General features: G+C 44.0%; 1 protein-coding gene across 1 annotated transcript in view; it reads left to right on the top strand.

Annotated features, from left to right (window-relative positions):
* LOC124037986 (discs large homolog 1-like protein) overlaps positions 1-21,733 on the top strand; it is a 214,644-nt gene that overhangs the window by 43,000 nt on the left and 149,911 nt on the right. The gene's annotated exons all lie outside the window — the stretch shown is intronic.

The raw sequence follows: 21,733 nt of genomic DNA, 5'->3' as shown, positions 1-21,733 counted from the left end.
GATCAGCAGCAGCTTTCCATTGTCAATACCAGTGATAATAATGCATTTTATTTTGAAGTGTTTCCTTGCATCATACAACACCATTTTCAGTAACTTTTTTGACTTATGGTGTTACAGACCATTGTTCATTTTTGGACAAGTGACTTGAGCTATGTCCTAAGTACAAGCGGCTAAAAAAGTTCATGTCAAGCCCTGAGATGCATTTATTTACAGTACAGCTACAGCGAGGCTGATCTGATAATCCAGACCTGACTGTAGGTGTCTGTACATGTGAATACAGACAGCATAGTGATATGTGGAAGAGGAGTCCTATTTATACTCTCTCCCCCTCTTTGCTGTGCTCTGGATAATATATTTAGAGCAGGAGGAGCAGGAAAGGAGGCAGGGAGGAGGCAGGAGCTTTGTTGGTGAGGTTGGGGCTCTATTTGATGTGAAAGCTGATTTGCCATGGAGCTGGTCCCCAGGGAGTAGGAGCACAAGCTGTGACAATAGCTCTTACCACATTTGACACCTGTGGCGCAGGCTCCGGCTCTGAATGGAGAAGCAGAAGGATGCTTCTACTAATTCAGTGTGAGAAGAGTAAGAGGAGAAGAAGATGGGGAATCAACAGGCTTTCGCACAGACGTGGATCGTGAGTGTGTCTCTCCTTTTTCTATCTCATATTGGCACAGCCTGTTGTTTTTCCATTCTGGATCGACGGCAGCAGTGTGGGTGTGTGGGAGACCAGGGAGCCGCAGTGTCTGAAAACACCTAGACTCAGGACCAAAAGTCAACGTTTACCACACTGGACTGGCTAACGGCTTATACTTCCTTCCTGAATGAAACACACTCATCTGGAAAGTGTCCGCGGCATCTCACTGACTCTCTTCTTCTTATCCTCTCCAACTGTCTCCCCCTTCTGGACCTGCTAGCATGTTTAGAAAGAGGTGTTGGGTTTCAGCGCTATGCAATTGGTCTGCTGGAAGGGGCGTCAACAGCTTCCGTAATCATGTCTGGTGAAGCGAGGCTTGGGTTCTACGCCTGGACAATGGACCTGGAGTGGGCCCAATCAATGACTGCTCTCTGTGAAAGCTTTCCTGTGGCCACAAAGGTTTCCGATGAGTTGCAATAGAGTTAAACTCTTCTGGGACTAAGTTAGGGGAAGGAGGGTGGTGAGTAGAGGAGGAAGAGGAGAGGAGTAGAAAACCCAGCCTTCAGATCAGAGCTCGGGATGGATCTCTCTGTCCCTCCCTCTATCTATATTTAATGTAAGTGTGTAGGTTTAGAGGGGGGGGTTTCAGAGATGTTCTTCTGCTCCTAAGGAGGTGCTGTGATTGAGTCCTGGTCATTTGATTGCACTTTACTGGAGGTCCACTTACAACCAGGAAGCAAGGGAGAGGGAAGGAAAGAGAGCGAGAGGAAGAAATACAGAGAGAGCTCCCCACTCTGTCTCCAAGACTTGTGAGGTAATCAAGCCTATTTCCTGACTTTTCGACCGGCCCACTCTCCTGTGCTGTCAATCTTGAAAGGGAAGAAGACTCTATTTCTGGGGAGTTTTTGGGGGGTGCGATCTGTCTTTTTCGGTCCAAACTGCCTTCCCAGCTATTGACAATGTGGCGTCTGGTGTGTCCCCCTGTTTAGGGAAAGAAAGATGCCAATGGGGATGTTTGTCTGTCTGTAGGTTGCAAACTAATGGATAACCCTTTGGACTTTTACTCTCTCTTATTGCTCAATAGGATTTGATTTGATTTGATTTGAGGATGCAGTGAGTAATCTTATCCTTGCCCTCACAAGCCCCCCACCTCCTCCTCCTCTTGTTCTTTCTCTCCTCTCCTCTGTGGCTGCCGGTTCAATCGCTCCATAGGCCAGCTGTTCCCTTGTTCCTGGCCCTGAGGGAAGAGAAGAAAAGAGGGTATTGTTATTCCTCTTCTTAATTCCTTCCTCTGCTCGCTCGCTCACTCCAAAGATGAATTTCATCTTCGGTAACAACACTCAGTTCCCACGGGGTGGGCGAAGCAGTGGGGGCGGGGGCCAAGGAGGGCCCAAGAAACAGAAGCGGGGGCCCAAGAAATGCTCCTCAGAAGAACTGCACTCAGGACACAATACGGGCTCACCTTCCTCCTCCTCCTTTTCCTCATCTCGCTGGCAGCAGCTCATCACCTTCATCTCAAAGAGAAACGCCTTCAGTGAATGCATCACGGCTGGAGGCACACAGGTAATACCAGCTCACATACCTGTACATGTACACCTGTAGTACCAACAGTGATACTGTAAATGTGATCGCAATGTGGAATCCCTGCTTTTATTGACTGGTAATACTCAGTGGTGTGGACAAGGCAAGGGACGATTCTGGTGTGTTCAATTGTTTGGGCTTGATATTTGCTGTGTAGACTGTGGTCTTTGCTACTTGTGTGGCAAACAATGTGTCTATTTCTATTCCTCAAAGTTACTATGGTAGCTACTGATGCTCGAAGAACTCTCAAAGCACGTAGACCAAAAATGCAGAACGTTTCCAAAAGCTGTAAGCTGAAAGTGTAAAATAAGATATCTGTTTCCTCAGTCTTCGAGAGAGGGATGTAATAATAATAATAATATATGCCATTTAGCAGACGCTTTTATCCAAAGCGACTTACAGTCATGTGTGCATACATTCTACGTATGGGTGGTCCCGGGAATCGAACCCACTACCCTGGCGTTACAAGCGCCATGCTCTACCAACTGAGCTACAGATGTAGTAGAGCTGTCAGTGCTGGGAGCAGTGGCGAGAGCCCCACCCTTGATTGTCCACAAGGGTTCCAACAAGTGTTCTACTGTTGTTCTCCTCTGCCATTGTTCGGTAACCGGTGACTTGTCATGTAGTCCTGGACAGAACTACAGAGTTGATTTTCCCATCATTCACTCTGGAAGATGCCTCTTTGAAGATAGGCTCGCCAGCCGTGTCGATGGTTCCCAGTTGTGTGATGAGAATAGCGTAATACGATGGTTTGAGTAGAGTAGTAGAACGGCTAATCAGCCATACCGGTGATTGTCCGGGAGGTGAGTTTGTCTCTACCTCATGTTGAGAGTCAGAGGTCAGACCACTTTAAATGTATTTTCCGGTCTTATATGCTCATTGTTAACCCATCATTTTATACAGTTTGTTGAAAAGGGCGGTTCCGTCAGGCTAACACACTCTCTTACCTCACTCAGGGGCGTGACTTGTCAGTGTGCAACGTTACTGTAAAGCAATGATCTTTTATGGCTTTTAAAATCATGTCCCTCTATTAACAAAAACACTTTTTAATAATTTTATAATAATTTTTCAAACTTCATGCACAACGCATGGGATGGACACTTAATACATGTCATTATACTTTCCAAGTTAGTTGTCATGTCTCCAGTATAATTAAATTAGACGGCATTCGATTTTATCAAATTGATTACCTAACGTTTAATTGATTACGCGATTGAATTAAACCATGCAACAACTAAACCATTAATAACCTGGGGCACCACAGAAACATTTGTTTATATAGAGCAGCTATGTCCCGAATCCACTCTTAAAGATCTGAGGGTCTTTTATATCAATAGCAGTCAATCATGAATGATTCTTTACCTTCTATCAGTCTCATCTCAACGTCGTAAAATTCTTGGTTATCTGCACGAAACCTAGCATAAATTATGAATCAGCAATATAACAATTGGCTTAATTAGTTATTTACTAACTAATCAAATCACAGAAATACATAACAAACAGTAGATATTATTACTAACAATGTAAAAGTATTCATCCCCCTTGGTATTTTTCCTATTTTGTTGCATTACAACTTGGAATTTAAATTGATTTTTAATTGGATTTCATGTAATGGACATTCACAAAAAAGTCCAAATTTGTCATGTTTTGTCATTGATTATCATGTCTTGTCCCTGTGCTTCCCCTTCTATTCGTTTCCCTCTGCTGGTCTTATTAGGTTCTTTCCCTCTTTCTATCCCTCTCTCTCCCCCTCCCTCTCTCACTCTCTCGCTCTCTCTTCTCTCTATCGTTCCGTTCCTGCTCCCAGCTGTTCCTATTCCCCTAATCAATCATTTAGTCTTCCCACACCTGTTCCCGATCCTTTTCCCTGATTAGAGTCCCTATTTCTCTCCTTGTTTTCCGTTCCTGCCCTGTCGGATCCTTGTCTATAATTCACCGTGCTGTGTCTATGTATTGCCCTGTCGTGTCGTGTTTCCCTCAGATGCTGCGTGGTGAGCAGGTGTCTGAGTCTGCTACGTTCAAGTGCCTTCCCAAGGCAACCTGCAGTTCTTGATCAAGTCTCCAGTCTGTTCTCGTCATTACGAGTAGTATTATGCCTTTTGTTTTGTAAAGTAACTTTACTGGATTAAAAACTCTGTTTTCGCCAAGTCGCTTTTGGGTCCTCATTCACCCGCATAACAGAAGGATCCGACCATTAAATGGACCCAGCGACTACAGATGCTCGTAACACTGCCGTCGAGATCCAAGGAGCCATGCTCGGCAGACACGAGCAGGAATTGTCTGCTGCTCGCCATGCCGTGGAGAACCTGGCCGCTCAGGTTTCCGACCTCTCTGGACAGTTCCAGAGTCTTCGTCTCGTGCCACCTGTTACTTCCTGGCCTGCCGAGCCTCCGGAACCTAGGGTTAATAACCCACCTTGCTACTCCGGGCAGCCCACGGAGTGCCGCTCCTTTCTCACCCAGTGTGATATTGTGTTCTCTCTCCAACCCAACACATACTCTAGCGAGAGAGCTCGGGTTGCTTACGTCATTTCACTCCTTACTGGCCGGGCTCGAGAGTGGGGCACAGCTATCTGGGAGGCAAGGGCTGATTGTTCTAACAATTACCAGAACTTTAAAGAGGAGATGATTCGGGTTTTTGACCGTTCAGTTTTTGGTAGGGAGGCTTCTAGGGCCCTGGCTTCCCTATGCCAAGGTGACCGATCCATAACGGATTACTCTATAGAGTTTCGCACTCTTGCTGCCTCTAGTGACTGGAACGAGCCGGCGCTGCTCGCTCGTTTTCTGGAGGGACTCCACGCAGTGGTCAAAGATGAGATTCTCTCTCGGGAGGTTCCTTCCAGTGTGGACTCTTTGATTGCTCTCGCCATCCGCATAGAACGACGGGTAGATCTTCGTCACCAAGCTCGTGGAAGAGAGCTCGCGTCAACGGTGTTTCCCTGCTCCGCATCGCAACCATCTCCCTCCTCTGGCTCAGAGACTGAGCCCATGCAGCTGGGAGGTATTCGCATCTCGACCAAGGAGAGGGAACGGAGGATCACCAACCGCCTGTGCCTCTATTGCGGATTTGATGGACATTTTGTCAATTCATGTCCAGTAAAAGGCCAGAGCTCATCAGTAAGCGGAGGGCTACTGGTGAGCGCTACTACTCAGGTCTCTTCATCTAGATCCTGTACTACTATGTCGGTCCATCTACGCTGGACCGGTTCGGGTGCTACATGCAGTGCCTTGATTGACTCTGGGGCTGAGGGTTGTTTCATGGACGAAGCATGGGCTCGGAAACATGACATTCCTTTCAGACAGTTAGACAAGCCTACGCCCATGTTTGCCTTAGATGGTAGTCATCTTCCCAGTATCAGATTTGAGACACTACCTTTAACTCTCACAGTATCTGGTAACCACAGTGAGACTATTTCTTTTTTGATTTTTCGTTCACCTTTTACACCTGTTGTTTTGGGTCATCCCTGGCTAGTATGTCATAATCCTTCTATTAATTGGTCTAGTAATTCTATCCTATCCTGGAACGTTTCTTGTCATGTGAAGTGTTTAATGTCTGCCATCCCTCCCATTTCTTCTGTCCCCACTTCTCAGGAGGAACCTGGCGATTTGACAGGAGTGCCGGAGGAATATCATGATCTGCGCACGGTCTTCAGTCGGTCCCGAGCCAACTCCCTTCCTCCTCACCGGTCGTATGATTGTAGTATTGATCTCCTTCCGGGGACCACTCCTCCTCGGGGTAGACTATACTCTCTGTCGGCTCCCGAACGTAAGGCTCTCGAGGATTATTTATCTGTGTCTCTTGACGCCGGTACCATAGTGCCTTCTTCCTCTCCGGCCGGGGCGGGGTTCTTTTTTGTTAAGAAGAAGGACGGTACTCTGCGCCCCTGCGTGGATTATCGAGGGCTGAATGACATAACGGTTAAGAATCGTTATCCGCTTCCCCTTATGTCATCAGCCTTCGAGATTCTGCAGGGAGCCAGGTGCTTTACTAAGTTGGACCTTCGTAACGCTTACCATCTCGTGCGCATCAGAGAGGGGGACGAGTGGAAAACGGCGTTTAACACTCCGTTAGGGCATTTTGAGTACCGGGTTCTGCCGTTTGGTCTCGCCAATGCGCCAGCTGTTTTTCAGGCATTAGTTAATGATGTTCTGAGAGACATGCTGAACATCTTTGTTTTTGTCTATCTTGACGATATCCTGATTTTTTCACCGTCACTCGAGATTCATGTTCAGCACGTTCGACGTGTTCTACAGCGCCTTTTAGAGAATTGTCTCTACGTAAAGGCTGAGAAGTGCTCTTTTCATGTCTCCTCCGTTACTTTTCTCGGTTCCGTTATTTCCGCTGAAGGCATTCAGATGGATTCCGCTAAGGTCCAAGCTGTCAGTGATTGGCCCGTTCCAAGGTCACGTGTCGAGTTGCAGCGCTTTTTAGGTTTCGCTAATTTCTATCGGCGTTTCATTCGTAATTTCGGTCAAGTTGCTGCCCCTCTCACAGCTCTTACTTCTGTCAAGACGTGTTTTAAGTGGTCCGGTTCCGCCCAGGAGCTTTTGATCTTCTAAAAGAACGTTTACGTCCGCTCCTATCCTCGTTACTCCTGACGTCACTAGACAATTCATTGTCGAGGTTGACGCTTCAGAGGTAGGCGTGGGAGCCATTCTATCCCAGCGCTTCCAGTCTGACGATAAGGTTCATCCTTGCGCTTATTTTTCTCATCGCCTGTCGCCATCTGAGCGCAACTATGATGTGGGTAACCGTGAACTGCTCGCCATCCGCTTAGCCCTAGGCGAATGGCGACAGTGGTTGGAGGGGCGACCGTTCCTTTTGTCGTTTGGACAGACCATAAGAACCTTGAGTACATCCGTTCTGCCAAACGACTTAATGCCCGTCAAGCTCGTTGGGCGTTGTTTTTCGCTCGTTTCGAGTTTGTGATTTCTTACCGTCCGGGTAGCAAAAACACCAAGCCTGATGCCTTATCCCGTCTGTTTAGTTCTTCTGTGGCTTCTACTGATCCCGAGGGATTCTTCCTTATGGGCGTGTTGTCGGGTTGACAGTCTGGGGAATTGAAAGACAGGTTAAGCAAGCACTCACGCACACTGCGTCGCCGCGCGCTTGTCCTAGTAACCTCCTTTTCGTTCCTGTTTCCACTCGTCTGGCTGTTCTTCAGTGGGCTCACTCTGCCAAGTTAGCTGGTCATCCCGGTGTTCGAGGCACTCTTGCGTCTATTCGCCAGCGCTTATGGTGGCCGACTCAGGAGCGTGACACGCGCCGTTTCGTGGCTGCTTGTTCGGACTGCGCGCAGACTAAGTCGGGTAACTCTCCTCCTGCCGGTCGTCTCAGACCGCTCCCCATTCCTTCTCGACCATGGTCTCACATCGCCCTAGACTTCATTACCGGTCTGCCTTTGTCTGCGGGGAAGACTGTGATTCTTACGGTTGTCGATAGGTTCTCTAAGGCGGCACATTTCATTCCCCTCGCTAAACTTCCTTCCGCTAAGGAGACGGCACAAATCATCATCGAGAATGTGTTCAGAATTCATGGCCTCCCGTTAGACGCCGTTTCAGACAGAGGCCCGCAATTCACGTCACAGTTTTGGAGGGAGTTCTGTCGTTTGATTGGTGCGTCCGTCAGTCTCTCTTCCGGGTTTCATCCCCAGTCTAACGGTCAAGCAGAGAGGGCCAATCAGACGATTGGTCGCATACTACGCAGCCTTTCTTTCAGAAACCCTGCGTCTTGGGCAGAACAGCTCCCCTGGGCAGAATACGCTCACAACTCGCTTCCTTCGTCTGCTACCGGGTTATCTCCGTTTCAGAGTAGTCTGGGTTACCAGCCTCCTCTGTTCTTATCCCAGCTTGCCGAGTCCAGCGTTCCCTCCGCTCAAGCGTTTGTCCAACGTTGTGAGCGCACCTGGAGGAGGGTGAGGTCTGCACTTTGCCGTTACAGGGCACAGACTGTGAGAGCCGCCAATAAACGCAGGATTAAGAGTCCAAGGTATTGTTGCGGCCAGAGAGTGTGGCTTTCCACTCGCAACCTTCCTCTTACGACAGCTTCTCGTAAGTTGACTCCGCGGTTCATTGGTCCGTTCCGTGTCTCCCAGGTCGTCTATCCTGTCGCTGTGCGACTGCTTCTTCCGCGAAATCTTCGTCGCGTCCATCCTGTCTTCCATGTCTCCTGTGTCAAGCCCTTTCTTCGCACCCCGTTCGTCTTCCCTCCCCCCTCCCGTCCTTGTCGAGAGCGCACCTATTTACAAGGTACGTAAGATCATGGACATGCGTTCTCGGGGACGGGGTCACCAATACTTAGTGGATTGGGAGGGTTACGGTCCTGAGGAGAGGAGTTGGGTTCCGTCTCGGGACGTGCTGGACCGTTCGCTTATTGATGATTTCCTCCGTTGCCGCCAGGGTTCCTCCTCGAGTGCGCCAGGAGGCGCTCGGTGAGTGGGGGTACTGTCATGTTTTGTCATTGATTATCATGTCTTGTCCCTGTGCTTCCCCTTCTATTCGTTTCCCTCTGCTGGTCTTATTAGGTTCTTTCCCTCTTTCTATCCCTCTCTCTCCCCCTCCCTCTCTCACTCTCTCGCTCTCTCTTCTCTCTATCGTTCCGTTCCTGCTCCCAGCTGTTCCTATTCCCCTAATCAATCATTTAGTCTTCCCACACCTGTTCCCGATCCTTTTCCCTGATTAGAGTCCCTATTTCTCTCCTTGTTTTCCGTTCCTGCCCTGTCGGATCCTTGTCTATAATTCACCGTGCTGTGTCTATGTATTGCCCTGTCGTGTCGTGTTTCCCTCAGATGCTGCGTGGTGAGCAGGTGTCTGAGTCTGCTACGTTCAAGTGCCTTCCCGAGGCAACCTGCAGTTCTTGATCAAGTCTCCAGTCTGTTCTCGTCATTACGAGTAGTATTATGCCTTTTGTTTTGTAAAGTAACTTTACTGGATTAAAAACTCTGTTTTCGCCAAGTCGCTTTTGGGTCCTCATTCACCCGCATAACAAAATTGGTGAAAAAAATATATATATATTTTAACTGAAAATTGGTGCGTGCATATGTATTCACCCCCTTTGCTATGAAGCCCCTAAATGATATCTGGTGCAACCAATTACCATCAGAAGTCACAGAATTAGTTAAATAAAGTCCACCTGTGTGCAATCTAATTGTCACATGATCTATCACATGATCTCAGTAAATATACACCTGTTCTGAAAGGCCCCAGAGTCTGCAACACCACAAAGCAAGGGGCACCACCAAGCAAGCGGCACCATGAAGACCAAGGAGACCAAAGTACAGATCAGGGTTGGGTTATAAAAAAATATCCAAAATATTGAACATCCCACGGAGCACCATTAAATCCATTGTTAAAAAATGTAAAGAATATGGCATCACAACAAACCTGCCCACCAAGAGAGGGCCGCCCACCAAAACTCATGGATCAGGCAAGGAGGGCATTAATCAGAGGCAACAAAGAGACCAAAGATAACCCCAAAGGAGCTGCAGAGCTCCACAGCAGAGATTGGAGAATCTGTCCATAATACCACTTTAAGCCATACACTCCACACAGCTGGGCTTTAAAGAAGAGTGACCAGAAAAAAAAGCCATTGCTTAAAGTAAAAAATAAACAAACACATTTGGTGTTTGCCAAAAGGCATGTGGGAGACTCCCCAAACATATGGAAGAAGGTACTCTGGTCAGCTGAGATTAAAATGGACCTTTTTGGCCATCAAGGAAAATGCTATGTCTGGTGCAAACCCAACACCTCCGATCACTCAGATAACACTGTTCATCGGCAGGGTGTGTGAAAAGGGACAGAATTGAAGGAATGATGCATGGCGCTAAATACAGGGAAATTCTCAAGGCAGACCTGTTTCAGTCTTCCAGAGATTTTAGACTGGGACGGAGGTTCACCTTCCAGCAGGACAATGACCTTAAGGACACTGCTAAAGTAACACTTGAGTGGTTTAAGGGTAAACATTTAAATGTCTTGGAATGGCTTAGTCTAAGCCCAGACCTCAATCCAATTGAGAATCTGTGGTGTGACTTAAAGAGTGCTGTACACCAGCGGAACCCATCCAACTTGAAGGAGCTGGAGCAGTTTTGCCTTGAAGAATGGGCCAGTGGCTAGATGTGCCATCCCAGTGGCTAGATGTGCCAAGCTTATAGAGACATTCCCCAAGAGACTTGTAGCTGTAATTGCTGCAAAAGGTGGCTCTACAAAGTATTGCCTTTGTGGGGGTGAATAGTTATGCACGCTCAAGTTCAGTTTTTTTGTCTTGTTTCTTGTTTGTTTCACAATAAAACATATTTTTATCTTCAAAGTGGCATGTTATGTAAATCAAATTATACACCCCCCCCAAAAAAAAAAAATCCATTTTAATTCCAGGTTGTAAGGCAACAAAATAGGAAAAATGGGGGTTGAATACTTTGGCAAGCCACTGTATGTTAAAAATATTATTACAGTATTCGCCTTAGAATGTGTTCGAGTTTCTAAGAGAAAAGCCTGTTGAAACAAGACATTCCTCTGGTGAGCATTGGAGAGGGAGAGCTGGATGTCATTGCTTTCTGTGGTGGTGGTGTAGGGGTTGGTAACGTTCTCTAGTTGCGCCATGATTGGCTCAGTGTTCTGTCACTCATGGGGACATTACATCACGGCAAAATCTACGGGGAGCGCTGCTTTAGAGTTATATTAGAAGTGCCCCTCCAAGAAGGCTCAAGGTCATCGGCCACAGATACAGTTAAGTCAAATCACGTTATATCTACCGTAGCTTTGATTGGACTGATCATGTCAACATCATACTTTCAAAATCTTTGCTAACAAGCTATCAGTCAGCATCATGAATCAAGTCGACAATCTACTGGCAAATTCTTTTCAATCCTTGTCATATGAAGAGACATTTTTAAGAGAAATTATAGATCATACGTATCAGTTCTCATCAGCCATTGGATATAAACATTACACAAGTTGGAAATCGCTAATTTAACAATTAGTTTTGCACGCCAGCAAAGCCACTACACAACACTAAACAATACATTAATTGCACTATAACAGCAACAAGCGGGGCCCACAAACTGTTTGGGCCAACATAAAGCTGTCCCAACAGCAGAGCTTTATTTCCAGCACAATGGAGTAAATCCTTACCACCACTACACATAGCTATCAGCGGAGCATTGTCTGGCAGCCAAACCTTGTTTACTGCAAATTTTGTCATCAAATAAAAAGGCCACCAATTCCTTCCAAACAACTCATTGTTGAATTTGCGATTTCCAAATGTAATGTTCATGTCCAATGGCCGATGAGAACCGATACATTTTATCTATATTTTCTCTTCATTATTTCTCTTCATATGACAACGATTAAAAATTATTTGATAGTAGATTTGATTCATGAATCATGATGATGACTGCTAGCTAAGATTGTGAAAGTAAGATTTTGACATGATCAGTCCAATCAAGGTTACTGTGCATATAACGTGATTTGTCATTTCTATGGACAATGAACTTGAGCCTTCTTGGAAGGGCACTTTTAATCTAAGTCTATGGCAGGACACAGGAGGCCTCCCATTCTTGATGTCTACCTTTACTAAAGGCGGGCGACATAGTCTCCCATGAGAGCCAAATCATGGTGCAATGCTTCTAATTTCTGCTGGCCTGCCCCAAAACCACATAAAGCACTGAGCTAGGCTGAAACAAGTGCATTTTGGAGCTGCCTGTTGGTATGAAGCTTTATTAACTCAATGATAAATATATTTTTTTACATTGTTTGCAAACTGATATGTGACACATATTAATGCCAAAATAGGCAAGCCCCCCCTCTGAAGTTTACATGCACCTTAGCCGAATGCATTTAAACTCAGTATTTCACAATTCCTGACATTTAAGCATAGTAAAAATTTCCTGTCTTAGGTCAGTTAGGATCACCACTTTATTTTAAGAATGTGAAATGTCAGAATAATAGTTGAGAGAATGATTTATTTCAGCTTTCATTTCTTTTATCACATTCCCAGTGGGTCAGAAGTTTACATACACTCAATTACTATTTGGTAGCATTTCCTTTAAATTGTTTAACTTGTGTCAAATGTTTCAGGTAACCTTCCACAAGCTTCCCACAATAAGTTGGGTGAATTTTGGCCCATTCCTACTGACAGAGCTGGTGTAACTCAGTCAGGATTGTAGGCCTCCTTGCTCGCACACGCTTTTTCAGTTGTCCACACATTTTCTATGGGATTGAGGTCAGTGCTTTGTTATGGCCACTCCAATACCTTGACTTTATTGTCCTTAAGCTATTTTGCCACAACATTGGAAGTATGCTTGGGGTCATTGTCCATTTGGAAGACCCATTTGCGACCAAGCTTTAACTTCCTGACTGATGTCTTGAGATGTTGCTTCAATATATCCACATCATTTTCCTACCTCATGATGTCGTCTAATTTGTGAAGTGCACCAGTCCCTCCTGCAGCAAAGCATCCCCACAACATGATGCTGCCACCCCCATGCTTCATGGTTGGGATGATGTTCTACGGCTTGCAAGTCTCCCCTTTTTTCCTCCAAACATAACGATGGCCATTATGGCCAAACAGTTCTATTTTTGTTTTACCAGACCTGAGGACATTTCTCCAAAAAGTATGCTATTTGTCCCCATGTGCAGTTGCAAACCATGGTCTGGCTTTTATATGGTGGTTTTGGAGAAGTCGTTTCTTCCTTGCTGAGTGGCCTTTCAGGTTATGTCGAATTAGGACTCGTTTTTACTGTGGATATGGATACTTTTGTACCCGTTTCCTCCAGCATCTTCACAAGGTCCTTTGCTGTTGTTCTGGGATTGATTTGCACTTTTCGCACCAAAGTACGTTCATCTCTAGGAGACAGAACGCATCTCCTTCCTGAGCGGTATGACAGCTGCTTGGTCCCATGGTGTTTATACTTGCATACTATTGTTTTTACAGATGAACTTGGTACCTTCAGGCATTTGGAAATTGCTCCCAAGGATGAACCAGACTTGTGGAGGGCTTGGCTGATTTCTTTTGATATTCCCATGATGTCAAGCAAAAAGGCACTGTGTTTGAAGGTAGGCCTTGAAATTCATCCACAGGTGCACCTCAAATTGACTCAAAATTATGTCAATTAGCCTATCAGAAGTTTCTAAAGCCATGACAGCATTTTCTGGAATTTTCCAAGCTGTTTAAAGGCACAGTCAACTTAGTGTATGTAAACTTCTGACCCACTGGAATTGTGATACAGTGAATTATAAGTGAAATAATCTGTCTGTAAGCAATTGTTGGAAAAATTACTTGTGTCATGCACAAAGTAGATGTCCTTAACCGACTTGCCAAAACTATAGTTTGTTAACAAGAAATGTGTGTAGTGTTTGAAAAACGAGTTTTAATTACTCCAACTGTCACGTCCTGACCTTAGTATTCTTTGTTGTCTTTATTATTTTGGTTAGGTCAGGGTGTGACATGGGTGATGTATGTGTTTTTGTCCCTCTCTAGGGGTTTTGTTTGCCTATGGTTAGTTGCCTGTGTCAGCACTATTATTATATAGCTTCACGTTCGTTTTGTTGTTTTGTATGTTAAGTTTCTTTGTTTCATTAAAGAAGATGTATTCTCATCACACTGTGCCTTGGTCTCATCCATTCAACGAACGTGACACCAACCTAAGTATATGCAAACTTCAGACTTCAAATGTAAGTATGAAGATGTTAATCTTCATATCCCTTAAAAATAGACATGTAAAAATATGCTGGGGATTAGCACGCACATCTTCAAGTTGTGCCCATATTGGATGTAACTATATGTTGCAAATAAAAGTAGTGAGTTGATACAATTCCAAGCCTGAAAGGTAAAAACCACCCTCAGACTTAGGAAGATGTATTCTATACATTTTATTTGCCCATATAAGTTCTGTTATGACAGAGTATACTTTCTTAAAGAATGTATTTGGTGGAGTAATTGGTTATACCAAAAATAAATACAAAACTTTGGTATGCATGCCATTCTAAAGAAGTACGTTTTTCCATTTGATTAGATCTACTTTCATTTTGTTGAGTAATGGACTAAAGTTGTTTTTATGTATTTGTTGTTTGTCACTTATTAAGCATTTAATTATTTAGTACGTTTTGTGGTCCACTGAAAGGTTTGCTGTAGATTGTGAGTTATTCTTTTTTGTTTAATTATTGCTATCATAACTCAAGGCGAGACCCAAATGCAGACACAGGAGGCAGATGGAGTCTTAGATATTTAATAATCCAAAAAGGAGTAAGCAAGAGAATGGTTCGTGGACAGGCAAAAGGTCAAAACCAGATCAGAGTCCAGGAGGTACAGAGTGTCAGGCAGGCTCGAGGTCAAGGCAGGCAGAATGGTCAGGCAGGCGGGTTACAGAGTCCAGAAACAGGCAAGGGTCAAATCCAGGAGGACTAGAAAATGAGAAATAGCAAAAGCAGGAGAACGAGGAAAAACACTGGTTGACTTGGACATACAAGATGAACTGGCACAGAGAGGCAGGAAACACAGGGATAAATACACTGGGGAAAACAAGAAACACCTGGAGGGGATGGAGACAATAATAGATCAATAACAGATCAGTGTGTGACAATTGCCATTATTTTGGTTTTGATTTTATATCATGAGATTGTATAGTATTCTGAAAATATTTTTAGCCAAGGGGAGAATTGAGTTTTCAATATTGGTCAGATATATCAGGAGATCTGCAAATAAGTTCAGTTTATATTCATGTTTACCATAGATTTGGGTCCTGTCTACTTCTTTCTGCAAGCGGTTCAATTGCCAGTGCAAACAGGAGGGGGGAGAGTGGACACCCCTGTCTTGTGTCGCTGTCTAAAGCCATTTCATATTTCGATTACATTTATTATTTAGCTGGAAAGTTGAAAGCTTACAGTTTTGAATAGAAAAAGCTATTCAAGACAGTCATAAGGCTTTTCGGCATCAACAGCTATTATTGACAAATCTATATCTTGTTTTTTTGTGTATTGTATTATACTGAAACATGTCCTTGTATTTATTTGTAAGCATAAACCCAGTCTGGCAAGACTTTTGCCATTCTATTTCTTATAATTATATTTGTCACATTTTATTAAACTTATGGGTGGGTTTCTAATCAGCTGGGGACTCCAGATTTTTCTGGTTTTAATATAACTGAAATAATAGTTTGATACATGGAACTAGGAAGTACTGAATTGAGTGACGTGTGTTGTCATTTATGTAAATAGGGGGGCTACTTTGTCATGAAATAAAAGATCCTCGTAATTTGTGACCCAATTCATGAAACTAGGCGTATTTCGCAGCAGAGCCGTTTGAACGTAAAACAGCAGCACATCTTGCCCTACAATGCACATAGAGGGTTAATGTCAACAGTATGGATGTCACTCTCTCTTTGCTCAATGCAGAGTAGAAATTGACTGCATCAATTCTTGTTTTTGTGAGAAATATTATTCCGTTGAAAATTCAAAAATTGTCTGTACAATCAGCTTACATATAGGTCTGTTGGACATATCCCACCAGACATGCCTTTAGGGGTCTCTTTACAGTCCCAAAGTCTATAATGAATTCAAGGCAATATAAATAATCATATAGAACCATGATCACATGGAACTCCCTTCCATCTCAAATTAATCAAGTGAACAGCAACATTTGATTAAAAAAAACAATAAAACAACACAACGCCTCGTCCCTATATGGCCTAGTCAACCTAGTTTTAAGGCATATGTATACATATGTATTAGGATCTTAATTTGAGCCAATTTGATACAGCAGGGAAATAATCCTGCAGAAACAGAAAATGTGATATGTGGATTATAATTAATGGTATTTTTTTTGTAAGGGGTTGAATACATTTTTTGTTAGGGAAAATCATGTCTTACATTTAGAAGCCTTTTTAAACCTGGAATGTTTGGTATTTTATTAGGATCCCCATTAGCTGTTGCAAAAGCAGCTGCTACTCTTCCTGGGGTCCACACAAAATATGAAACATGACATAATACAAAACATTAATCGACAAGAACAACTCAAGGACATATCTTTTTTTTAAAGGCACACGTAGCCAAATGTCAATGTATACATACAAACTATCTAGGTCAAATAGGGGAGAGGCGTTGTGCCATGATGTGTTGCTTTATCTGTTTTTTTTAAACCAGGTTTACTGTTTGTTTGAGCAATATGAGATGGATGGAGTTCCATGCAATAATGGCATGCAATAATAATGATAATAAATGCAATAATTCCATGCAATAATGTAAAACTGTACATTTTCTTGAATTTGGGGACTGTGAAACTACCCCTGGTGTGGGGGGAAGCTTGCACTTCCCGCTGTGCAGGAAAATTCTCAGCAACAAAATAGTGTTCAAATTAATATCCGACATCTGTATGTAATAAGGTATGTATGTGTCTAAGTCTGTAATGTTTAGGGTAGTGTTTGTAAAATGTATGTAAAGTATTTTTGTCAGTAATGTATTTTTCATTATATGTTGGAGCCCAGAAGACTAGCTGTCGCCATTGCCGTCGCCTAACTGGGATCCTAATAAAATCTCAATTTTCTTCCATTACACACTGATGGACAGAGATTCCCTTCATTACACACAGATAGCAGATGAATTGACTGAATGTTTGTGTTGACTTTTCACCTGGACAAGACAAGACCAGGAGTAACTACAAGCTTGATTTGTCTTTTAATGTTTCGGCAAACTCATTGTCATCAAGATCTGTTGAGCAAAATGTTGGTGTAAAGATGCTTGAGGGTGTTCAAGAATAGGCCTACTAGTGAGCTGAAGGGGCTGCTCCCTGTGTGCTGATGTACTGATGCACAGGGCCTGCTGTCTGTATGCTGATTTCCTGATGCCACGGCCTGCTGTCTGTGCGTGTGGTAGTCAGTGCTAGCAGCACTCCGTGCTCTTTTATCCTCTGAGAAAAGATGTAATCTTAATGGACTGGGCCTGGTGCTTCTTCCCAAGGTGTTATACAGGGCACTTAGCATAAACATAAACGCATCCTCACAGTCTTTTACTGAGGGAGGAAAGATGGAGAGGGATGGATGGAGACTTTTGAGAGAGGGAAGGATGGAGAAGGGTACAGGGAAGAAGAGTTTACTGTAGTGCTCACGTGTGTGTCTGTGTGTGTGTGTGCAGGTTGGTGCATGCAGTGTGTGAGTGTGTGTGTGTCTGCATGGAGCATGCTCTATACTTCTAGATCTCCTGTAAATCAACTATTTGTACAGGACTACAAAATGTACAGAGCTGTATGGTCATGCAGTATTGAATGATATGTCCATTGTGTAGAAAACTTGAAACTATAGTACTTTTTAATGTAATATTTAGTGCATCCCTTCTAGTGTGAGCTTTCTCAGGTAACGTGGACTGTTGTGTTGGAGATTTATGTGTCTCTATAAGTGGTGGACTGGAGTGGAGTAGTGGTAAATAGCAGAGAGGTAAATGGCTCTCTGTATCATGGTTGGGCACTGTAATAATGCGTGAGGGCATGAACATCTCTGGGGAGGAAACTTGTACACAAACTACAGAGTGTTTCTTAACAGACTATCGTGTAAAAAGGAGGGAAAACACAGGCGAATTGCTTTGGTGGATCCTTCCCCAAACATGGAAGGGTCTTGAATATTAGGGATATAGGAATCCTTTCATATGAACCTGGTGGAGAGAAAGTAGTTTATTCTAGTGAAACTCTCCTCTCTCTCTATCCCAGAAGGAATCCCCTTTACGCCCCTGTATCTGTCTCAGGCGATGGGTCTAGTGTGTAGCCTACCTGAGGGAATATATTACATTCTGTGTGCACGTGTGCGCACGTGGGTGTGCTGGAGTTCGTGTATAAGCATTAGCATCTCTAGCTACTGTTCATGACCATATCTCTCCACTGTCAGGGCTAGTGTATTTCCAGAGGCCCTGTGAATGGTGGCAGCTAATTTACAAGTCATTTGTAGTTTTAAAAGAGCAAAGGCTTAGTCTTTGTGAGCTCCTTTCAGCAACACGTCCATTATGCTCCAATGACAGCACCTCCTCTCCTCGCATGCTCTAGTTACAACAGCTCTTTATCACTCTATCACTCAGGTTCATATTCAAGGATCCAGTGGTTGGAACCGGTTCAGGGAACAGAAATGGAACCTGGAACGAAAGCAATCCATACTGTTCCGGAACAGAACCTTTATTTTAAAAGCATGGGAACTGCGTAATAACATTATTTTATGCTCCAGGCAATTTTCTAGTCCCACAAAAAAATGCAACAAAGCTCCTATGCAAAACCCTGACTCAATCAAGATAGCTAGAGAAAAATGGGTAAGCTTTAAACATTAAATGTTCCTCCATAGAAGCCGCTCCTCCGAGGTATAATTCTGTGGACCTAATTCAGATGATGCATGTCATAACAAGATGCCCAGTGCTTTAAGCTTCCTCAACCCTCTCTATCTCTCTCCCCATTCGCAAAATGTCAGTCGCATCTTGCGCCATAGGCTACACTTGTCTGTCCATCACGCATGTAAAAACTAGCTTGCCTGCTCTATCTGCACTAATTTGTGAAGTAATTGAATGAGCAACATGTAACTGTTGATTTCACAGGTTACAAAAGGAACAGAAAGGAACCATATAAACCTGGAAATAATTGTGGTTCTGTTCAGAATTTTGGTTCCAACCCATGTCCCTTACAGACCTTCTTTCTCTCTCTTTCTTCCTCCTCTCTCAATTGGCCAATTTGTCTGTGTAATCAAATCAAATGTAAGTATATAGACCTTCGTACATCAGCTGATATCTCAAAGTGGATAGGACAGGAGAAGTACTCCAGATATAACAAACTGACCCTAGCCCACCGACACATAAACTACTGCAGCATTAATACTGGTGGCTGAGACAGAAGGGGTCAGGAGACACTGTGGCCCCATCCGATGACACCCCCAGACAGGGCCAAACAGGAAGGATATCACCCCACCCACGTTGCCAAAGCACAGCCCCCACACCACTAGAGGGATATCTTCAACCACCAACTTACCATCCTGAGACAAGGCCGAGTACAGCCCACAAAGATCTCCGCCACGGCACAACCCAAGGGGGGGCGCCAACCCAGACAGGAAGATCACATCAGTGACTCAACCCACTCAAGTGACGCAACCCTCCTAGGGACGGTATGAAAGATCCCTAGTAAGCCAGTGACTCAGCCCCTGTAATAGGGTTAGAGGCAGAGAATCCCAGTGGAAAGAGGGGAACCGTCCAGGCAGAGACAGCAAGGGCGGTTCGTTGCTCCAGAGCCTTTCCGTTCACCTTCCCACTCCTGGGCCAGACTACACTCAATCATATGACCCACTGAAGAGATGAGTCTTCATTAAAGACAAAGGTTGAGACCGAGTTTGCTTCTCTCACATGGGTAGGCAGACCATTCCATAAAAATGGAGCTCTATAGGAGAAAGCCCTGCCTCCAGCTGTTTGCTTAGAAATTCTTGGGACAATTAGGAGGCCTGCGTCTTGTGACCGTAGCGTACGTGTAGGTATGTACAGCAGGACCAAATCAGAGACATAGGTAGGAGCAAGCCCATGTAATGCTTTGTAGGTTAGCAGTAAAACCTTGAAATCAGCCCTTGCTTTGACAGGATGCCAGTGTAGGGAGGCTAGCACTGGAGTAATATGATCAAATGTGTTGGTTCTAGTCAGGATTCTAGCAGCCGTATTTAGCACTAACTGAAGTTTATTTTATGCTTTATCCGGGTAGCCGGAAAGTAGAGAATTGCAGTAGTCTAACCTAGAAGTGACAAAAGCATGGATACATTTTTCTGCATCATTTTTGGACAGAAAGTTTCTGATTTTTGCAATGTTGCGTAGATGGAAAAAAGCTGTCCTTGAAATGGTCTTGATATGTTCTTCAAAAGAGAGATCGGGGTCCAGAGTAACGCCAAGGCCCTTCACAGTTTTATTTGAGACGACTGTACAACCATTAAGATTAACTGTCAGATTCAACAGAAGATCTCTTTGTTTGTTGGGACCTAGAACAAGCATCTCTGTTTTGTCCGAGTTTAAAAGTAGAAAGTTTGCAGCCATCCACTTCCTTATGTCTGAAACACATGCTGAAACACTTATGTCTGAAACACAAGTGAGGCCAATTTTGGGGCTTCACCATGTTTCATTGAAATGTACAGCTGTATGTCATCCGCATAGCAGTGAAAGTTAATATTATGTTTTCGAATGACATCCCAAGACGTAAAATATATAGTGAAAACAATAGTGGTCCTAAAACGGAACATTGAGGAACACCAAAATTTACAGTTGATTTGTCAGAGGACAAACCATTCACAGAGACACTGACACTGATTCACTGATATCTTTCGGACAAATAAGATCTAAACCAGACCAGAACTTGTCCGTGTAGACCAATTTGGGTTTCCAATCTCTTCAAATGAATGTGGTGATCGATGGTATCAAAAGCAGCACTAATGTCTAGGAGCACGAGGGCAGATGCAGAGCCTCGGTATGATGCCATTTCCTACCTTCACAAGTGCAGTCTCAGTGCGATGATGGGGTCTAAAACCAGACTGAAGCATTTCTTATACATTGTTTGTCTTCAGGAAGGCAGTGAGTTGCTGCGCAACAGCCTTTTCTAAAAATGTTGAGAGGAATGGAAGATTCGATATAGGCCGATAGTTTTTTATATTTTCTGGGTCAAGGTTTAGCTTTTTCAAGAGGGGCTTTATTACTGCCACTTTTAGTGAGTTTGGTACACATCCGGTGGATAGAGAGCTGTTTATTATGTGTCAACATAGGAGGGCCAAGCACAGGAAGCAGCTCTTTCAGTAGTTTAGTTGGAATAGGGTCCAGTATGCAGCTTGAAGGTTTAGAGGCCATGATTATTTTCATCATTGTGTCAAGAGCTATAGTACCAAAACACTTGAGTGACTCTCTTGATCCTGGGTCCTTGGCAGAGTTGTGCAGACTCAGGACAACTGAGCTTTGAAGGAATATGCAGATTTAAAGAGGAGTCCGTAATTTGCTTTCTAATAATCATGATATTTTCCGCCATTTTCGTTCCAATTTTCAGGAAGCTTGCTTCAGAGCTCGGGTATTTTCTGTATACCAGGGAGCTAGTTTCTTATGAGAAATGTTTTTAGTTTTTAGGAGTGCAACTGCATCTAGGGTATTGCGCAAGGTTAAATTGAGTTCCTCAGTTAGGTGGTTAACTGATTTTAGTCCTCTGGTGTCCTTGGGTAGACAGAGGGAGTCTGGAAGGACATCAAGGAATCTTTGTGTGAATTTAATAGCGCGACTTTTGATGCTCCTTGGTTGGGGTCTGAGCAGAATATTTGTTGCGATTGCAAACAGAAGAAAATGGTGATCCGATAGTCCAGGATTATGAGGAAAAACATTAAGATCCACAACATTTATTCCATGGGACAAAACTAGGTCCAGAGTATGACTGTGACAGTGAGTAGGTCCAGAGACATGTTGGACAAAACCCACTGAGTCGATGATGGCTCCGAATGCCTTTTGGAGTGGGTCTGTGGACTTTTCCATGTGAATATTTAAGTCACCAAAGATTAGAATATTA

The sequence above is a fragment of the Oncorhynchus gorbuscha genome, linkage group LG06, assembly GCF_021184085.1.
Source record: "Oncorhynchus gorbuscha isolate QuinsamMale2020 ecotype Even-year linkage group LG06, OgorEven_v1.0, whole genome shotgun sequence".
In the NCBI taxonomy this organism is placed as follows: Eukaryota; Metazoa; Chordata; class Actinopteri; order Salmoniformes; family Salmonidae; genus Oncorhynchus; species Oncorhynchus gorbuscha.
This window is presented reverse-complemented; position numbering and strand designations above follow the sequence as displayed.